We start from the raw sequence: 7,355 nt of genomic DNA, 5'->3' as shown, positions 1-7,355 counted from the left end.
CGCATGGGCCCAAAATGTGGCACGAAAAAAAAACCACCAGTGGTCGGGATTTGAACACGCAGACTCTGCGATAAAAATTTCGCTGTTTGCCTTCGGAGCAGAAGGCGCTTTCTGGCGGTTTCTGGTGTTCAGTGGGGAAAAGTGGGAACAGGCAGCAATACCGTCAGTCACACCGCACTGTTCTTCGGGAGTTACACCGCGGAACAGCGGTGAGAATCAGAAGCAGCCGACATTTGCATGAGCCCTCAAAAGCATCCCTGGTGGGGATCGAACCCACGACCTTTGGATTAGAAGTCCAACGCGCTATCCTCTGCGCTACAGGGACCGCCGCCAAGGTCGCGCGCCGGCCTTGCTACCTGCGCGGCGTGGCGGCGCGTGCAAGAGGATCGCCCTCGTCGTCCTGGACGAGGAGTCGCAGCGCCAGCAGTCTCGTTTCGTCTCGTTTCGTCTCGTTTCGCCGCGGCCGGCAAACAAATGACGGTGCAGATTCCACGGCGGCGCGGGAATTTCGAGTCCCCCCTCCCCTCCCCGGCGACACTCCGTCAAGCACATCTCGCACCCTCTCTCATTGCCATTCCGGGGCCGTGTGGCCGCGCGGCCGTGAGCGCGCATAAGGCGCGGCAAAAAAGTAATTATTCGGAATGAAGGGAGGGAAGGGCGAGGGCAGTGTGCCTCCCTGCAGGGCGGGGAGCGCGGCCTCCGGGCCTCCGTGCCTCCGGGCCTCCGGGCAGCGACAAGGGCCCATGTCCGGTTCAGTTAGCGCAGCTGCAACTTCCGGCTGACTGAAGGCGAAGCACTCCCTCGCCCAGCACGCGCGCCAGGCCCGGCCGGCGGCACGGCGGGGAGAAGGGACTGCTTGCTACGTGGGGAAAAGAGGGGGGGGGGGGACGACACCCTGGAGGGGCCTCGAAAGAGCGCGCGGGGCCAGACGCCCAGATTCCGAGATTCAAACCCACCCCTCCAAACACACAGCACTGCAAGGCTGGGCGAGCAAAATGTTGCAGGAAACACGACCGCGAGGCGAGAAGATAGGTGCCCCGCCCCGCACCGCCCCGCCCCGCCCAGCCTCACCCCAGCCTTATGCCGGATTCTTGGCTCCATCATCTTCCCCTCCGGGGCGGCAACTTTTCTGGTCCGATGCCGTCGCCACAAGCTTCTGCCGTTTTGGCCGCGTCTTCGGCGCCTTCGGCCGCCTTTGGCCCCTCGGCCGCTTAGCCTTCGCCCCGGCCAGCTCGCGGTGGCCCTTTTGGCACTTATTAAATTCTTAGCCCGCGTGCATCTTTCAAGCCGCTTCGTGGCCCCCGGCCCCCGGCCTCGCCCCCGGCACGGACCACCACACGCGAAATGCTTTCGGACTTTTGGTGAACGTAAGTATCGACGTGTGCGTTTACGCGTACGTTGTGAAAAAATAAGCATATAAATTGGGTAAAATTTTATGTGTACTCGAGCACAATTTGCAAAAATGTACTTAAGTTAATTGTGCTTGAAATCGTACTTAGTACTTAGTTCTTATACTCAGTACTTATAGACAATGAAAGTGCATAATCATTGAGTGAAAGTTCATAATCATTGAGTATGCTGAACTCCCCCAAGCACGCCGCATATAGTACTCTTTGGAGACAATATGAGAGACTCTCTCGGCCAGCCCATTGCCCCCTTTGAGAGGCCAGAGGACTCTCTACTGCCCCCGGCTCATTACCCCCCGCCCCCTTCCTCCCCCTGCAGGCCACACCGATTCCCCCTCCCCCAGCCCCCGGGGGCGGCAGGGGTGCTGAATCAAGTGTAAATCGGCGGCTTGTCCGCCTTCTCGCAAACTCGGGAAAAGGACTCCGATAAAGTTTCATTACTTTCCTCCGGGAAGGTCGGCGGTGGTCGAGTCGGGGGGAGAGAGAGGGAGAGAGAGAGAGAGAGAAGAGGAGAGAGAGAGAGAGAGAGAGAGAGAGAGAGAGAGAGAGAGAGAGAGAGAGAGAGAGAGAGAGAGAGAGGTGATAGGAGCGGGGAGGGACCGGCCTTCGGGATCCGAAAACTTGCTCCTTTCTTTGCTTCTTATTCCCCGCACTGCTCGCTGTGCCCCGCCTGCCTCGCCCCACCGACCGCGGCCCTCTGCCCGACGAGAACAACCTCCCCCTGTGCCACGACAGCCACCCAGCCACGCTGCGCGCCAGGCGTTTTGAACCCTTCACACACACCGCCCCACCCCGCCCCTGGATGACGGGCGTACCGCCGTAATTATAGTTGTCGACTTGGTTGAGAGGGAAGTTTTCCGGAAACACGACAAAACGCGTCAAAACCTTCGCTTAGTCAACAGCGCATCCTGATTCAAGGCGTTGAGGTTCTTTTCAATTCGCACTTGGTATTTCGTCCCTATTTTCTTTTTCAATTTTTCAATAGCTTGCTGATAAACGAAAGCATCTGTCAATTTTATTCGTTAACCTTGCTTTATAGTCGCGGAGTCGCCCTGCCGGCCGCGCATTCAGATTCAATCTTGAATAAACATTCCCGCGCCGTCGGATTGGCTGGGATTGCCGCCTCCCCCATTTAATGAAACTCGAGGACAGCTTCACTGACAAAGTGGCGGCGGTCCCTGGGCGACTGGCAAAGCAAAGCAAATTAGTGGCTTTATAAAGATGACACACTTTGCGAAGGCCAGCGAGGAATCGCTTGCAAGGAATGCCGGATGTTTCATCACTTCGTGCTTGCTGAGGGTCAGCGCCGCCTCCTGCAGACATTGTCTCTGCCGCACTGTGCTTGCTGTCCATCCACATGCCTCTCAAATTTAGCGCGTTTTCGGCGCTCGGCCCCTTCTCCCCCTCCCCTCCTCGGCGGGCTCGCTGGGTCATGAATATTTCATGCAGGATATCGCCCCGACGAGATTCCTAATCTCCATTCAAAAGTGCGCGGTGTTCGTGCGCCTCTGGGTTCGGGTGCCCTCGTGTTGCCTTCGGGTGCCTTCGGATTGACTTCGGGTGCCTTCGGTGGCTTTCGGGTGCTTTCGGGTTGCCTTTGGGTGCTTTCGGGTTCGGGTTCGGGTAGCTTCAGGTGGCTTCGGGTGGCTTCGGGTGCCTTCGGGTGGCTTTGGGTGCCTTCGGGTGGCTTTGAGTGCCTTCGGGTGCCTTCGGGTGCGGCTTGCTGCCTTTCGGTTCCTGCCGAAAAATGCAACTATCCTACGTCAACTGAGTTGACCAAGGTCGGATTGATGCGTTCATGCTGACAATAAATTGTTTGCTCGCAATACAAATGAATCAAAGTCATTTGTCCTCATACTTAACTATTTCCTTTGGACCGGACCCAAAAATAAATCCCGCAGAAGATTAAGCATCATTGAGTTGGACGTGATCCAAGAACCCTTTCCCGGGTGAAGGCGCAGGAGTGAGAGAAAGAGAGAGGGGAGGAGAAGCGACAGGGGCGCACAGACTCCACCACAAGCACGGCCCCGTTGCCCCTGGTTCCCCGAGCTCACTTTAACGAAGCATGTGTACATTGTGCAGGCAGTCAGCAGTACTTCCAGTGCCGGGGGCGAGGCATGGCGAGATAGCAGCCGCTGGGCTGGTGGGCTCATTGCAGGGGATGCCCAGAACGCCCAGAACGCAAACCCAGACAGCCCACGACCTCCAGGTGGTTTAGCGGCACTGTTTACGGTGGTCCCACACCATTCCAGTCAGGCTTACCTGAGACGCCTCTTTTACACTGTTTTCCCGTCTCTGAGTTGCGAAACAGTTTTTCAGTATGTGGAAACGGAGGTCAAACTAATCAGACCAAGCTGAGTTGCGATGCTGTCAAACTTTACCACACCGCTCTTGGCCGTGCAAATGAAATCGCAACCGTTTGACGATAAAATAATGCAGGATGGGAGGGACCGCCGCCCGCAAGGCCGCAAGCGACGTAAATCTTGATTAATGTCACGTCACAATTTGTGCCTTTATACTCGGCCGAAACAGCGGCGCCACTGTAAGCCAGGATTTGTCGATTGATAAATTATTCGCGCGAGTGAGACGCCCAAAATGTATGCAAACTCTTTGCAGTTTTGATAAAGGCTCACTTCTCCTCTCCCTCGCGAGTTGCTCTGTCTGGTTGCTTGCTCCTCCATTTCACTGCCTCTTTTGTTTCTTTCTCTTTTTTCCTCTTTTCTTTTTTTTTGTTTGCGCGCTGATCCGGGTTTAGCCCGCCCTGCAGGCTGGCAGGCCCTGCACCCCTGCTGCTCCACAATTCATATTCACTCATTCCGGCGCCGCGTCCCGCAGGATTCTCTGTCTCCGTCGCGCTCGCGGCCCACGGGGCCAGACGCGGGGCCGAACACGGGGCGCCCCGCGGGGGTGCGAGAGAGACAGACAGTGCTTTTCTTCCAGCTGCCCGCTTTTCAATGTTTCATCCCGTCCCGCCGCGTTCAGCAAAGCGTGCCAGACACTGCAGGTAAGAGTTCGTCCCGTCTCTCTCGCACTCACTCCGCGGGGAGCAACAAGGACAGAGCTACGGGGGGAAAGCGTTACGTAATAAGTGGACGAACGGCGGTTCCGCGATTCGCCGCTGGAGAGGGGATGGATTTGCTGACAAAACAGTGGCAAGCTCTTGGCCCGGCTTGGCCTAGAGGCGCTTGTTTGACGAGGCTTCATTTTCCATCTCGCTCGCGCTGCTCTCCGCCCGTCTCCGCCCGTCTCCGCTCCGCCCGTCTCCACCGCCGCACCTTTCAGCCTTCCAGCTTCACTGACACCATCTTTCCGGCGAGCCTGGCAGTGGGGGGGATTGCCTGCTCTCCGAAGTGATCCCAGGGTGGCGCTCCAGACTGATCCCGAAAGTCATCGCTCTGTCTCTCTCGCACCTATACGGGACGTGCCGTAAGTGCGAGAGAGACAGAGCGACGACTCTCGGTATGGGCTGGAGAGTCGCAGAGTCGCGTGGCGAGCTAAAAAGGCGAACAGGGCGGGATGCGCTCTCCCAGGAGTCTTCAGAACAGCAGCCTCAACCGGATCGAGTTCTAGCAGTTCTAGCGTGGCTGATAGTGTACCACACTGTGTGGAGACACTGAGAAACTTCTTCGCCGAGTCGCAGCTCGGTTTTTGAGCGGACTTTCCCACGCACCCTGAGGACAGGTCAAAGAAGCTGCCTGCGGGGCCCGGGGCACAGTGGGCCAGAAGACCGGTGGAGGCGGCTAAAGCTCTAGACGCGCTTTGAGCTGCAGAGTCCCTTAATGAGGCTCGAACCGAACGTGTGACCCCACTCGTGTAAATCTTGTCAGAATGTCAGAAACCTGTCTGAAGACCTGATCAAAATTCGCGCACCTCTGAAAGCTGAAAACATCTCCGGACAGTCTGTAGAACTCAAACCGTCAATATCAGAGTAAGTTTTCAGAATTTCAGCTTTCAGAGGTGCGCGAATTTTGATCAGGATTTCAGACATGTTTCTGACATTCTGACAAAATTTACACGAGTGCCCACACGTTCGGTCACACGAGGGTCACACGTTCGGTTCGAGTCCCATTTGGCGACGCTGGAGCTCAAAACGCGTCTAGAGTTTTGGCGGCTCCACCGGTCTTCTGGCCCACTGCGCGGGGCGAGAGAGGCCACCACACTGGCATGCAGGGCGCGGCGCCGCAGCAGCGCCCTGGCGGGGCCTGGCGGCGCCTGCATCTGCACACACCCCACCCTTGTCCTGCCCTACTTTACCACCTCGGCAACTCGCTGCAAGGCGAACAAAACAGCCAAAAAAAGGGGACGAAAACCGAGTTTCCCCAACTTGTTTTCCTCCTCGAAATACACGAAGCGCGTTTATTTGGCAGTGCCGTCATTACGTTTGCAAGCCCCTTGCACGGAGCACGCGACAAATATTCAACGCCCCGGCGGTGAGACTTCCCCTCCCTCTCCAGCAGCCTCCAGCGTGCTTCTGGTTGTGTTAGCGCGTGAGCTATGTCGGGTCGGGGCGGTGGAGCCAGCGGCAACAGAGCAGCGCCAGGGGCTCCTTTACCACAACGCCCGCTTTGAAACACCCACACACTCACTCACACACACACACACTCTCTCTCTCTCTCTCTCACACACACACACACACACAACCGCACGCAAATACACACATGTCATGGTCGTTCACATTTCAATGCTATTCAGGAAAACGATAAGGCCCTGATACGGGGAGGGCGTTCTGGCGACGGGTGTGCTGTGCGCTGCCACTACAAGTGAGTTATAAGTCTGTAATGAGAAACCTGCCCACCGGCCGGGTGCATGTGTCAGTTCTCCTACCTCTGAGCACTACTACTGGAGTAACCGTCTAACGTCACGCACTTTGAATTGCACTTTGATTTGGCTCCCAGTCTCAAGCCAACAACGAAAGACGCAAGGCTGAAATGCTGAAGTAATTATTTCCGGCCCCCTAGGGCCTTGTTTAGTCATAAGCTTTTTCCTCTTTCTGCGTGATTGTCTTTCAAACGTATTAATAAGATGAATAAAAGTCGGAGACTTAAAAAAGAAAAGTTTGTGCGAGGGGCGAGCCCGGCCTGTAGCTTCCCCAGTTGAAGCAGTAATGAGTCTTACGCCGACTGTTTACACAGATACTCGTCGCTGCGTTTGAACAACGCGACAAAGTCCAAACGTTAAAAAGCGGGGACACACACACACACACGACCTGCAGCGCGTGAAGTCGTTGTACCCAGCACACTGTAATTGCTGCCCCGCGAGGGTGGTCCATGACCATCGATGAATGAAAGCGAAAGCGAATAAAACAACGGACGCGATGTTTCGCGCGGCACGTCGCTGTTATCGCAATCGCAATATGAATGGAAGCGGGAGCGAGTCTTTCATTTCAACGCCGGTTTTCCTGTTTGAACAGGAGAGTCCCAATCCCGCGAGACAGGATGGCAAACTGCAGAGCAGCGCTGGCTGATCACTTCCGCAAAGAGAAGGCACAGCTGTGTGTGTTGACCGTGATGATTGTGTGTCGTGTCGCTACGTGACTAGGAAACGCGACGTGATTGGCTCAGCGATCGCCCCTCGGACCAATCAGGACGCGCGTCTGTGTGCCGGAGTCCTCGCCGATAAGCAGAAAGCTGGAAGCGAGCCTCCGTTATTCACAGCTCTTTTTCTGATCGCCGCCGAGGGCCCAGCCGGCCCAGCATTCAGACCACGAGCACGGCCTCCGGGGCCTCTGGGGCGGCCAGGGGGCGGCCAGGGGGCGGCCAGGGGGGCGGCCCGCAAAGCCGCCAAGGCCCGTGGTGCATCCCACGCCACAAAGCCGCCAAGGTATTTATAGTGCCCCAGGCGGCACTCGGCTGCGAAAGGAGAAAGGAGAAAGAAGGGTGAAAAGCAAACTCGCGCTCTCCGCTTTGAGGAGTGTCCGAGGGGTGTCCGACGGGCTGTCCCAAACCCTCC

At 56.8% G+C, this 7,355-nt stretch overlaps 1 non-coding gene across 1 annotated transcript; it reads right to left on the bottom strand.

Annotated features, from left to right (window-relative positions):
• Window positions 1-252: 252 nt before the first annotated feature.
• On the bottom strand, window positions 253-325 carry Trnar-ucu. Its single transcript has one exon. It is a non-coding gene; the product is annotated as a tRNA-Arg (tRNA).
• Window positions 326-7,355: the final 7,030 nt, after the last annotated feature.

Source organism: Thrips palmi, unplaced genomic scaffold (genome assembly GCF_012932325.1).
Source record: "Thrips palmi isolate BJ-2018 unplaced genomic scaffold, TpBJ-2018v1 HiC_scaffold_18, whole genome shotgun sequence".
NCBI lineage: Eukaryota > Metazoa > Arthropoda > Insecta > Thysanoptera > Thripidae > Thrips > Thrips palmi.
This window is presented reverse-complemented; position numbering and strand designations above follow the sequence as displayed.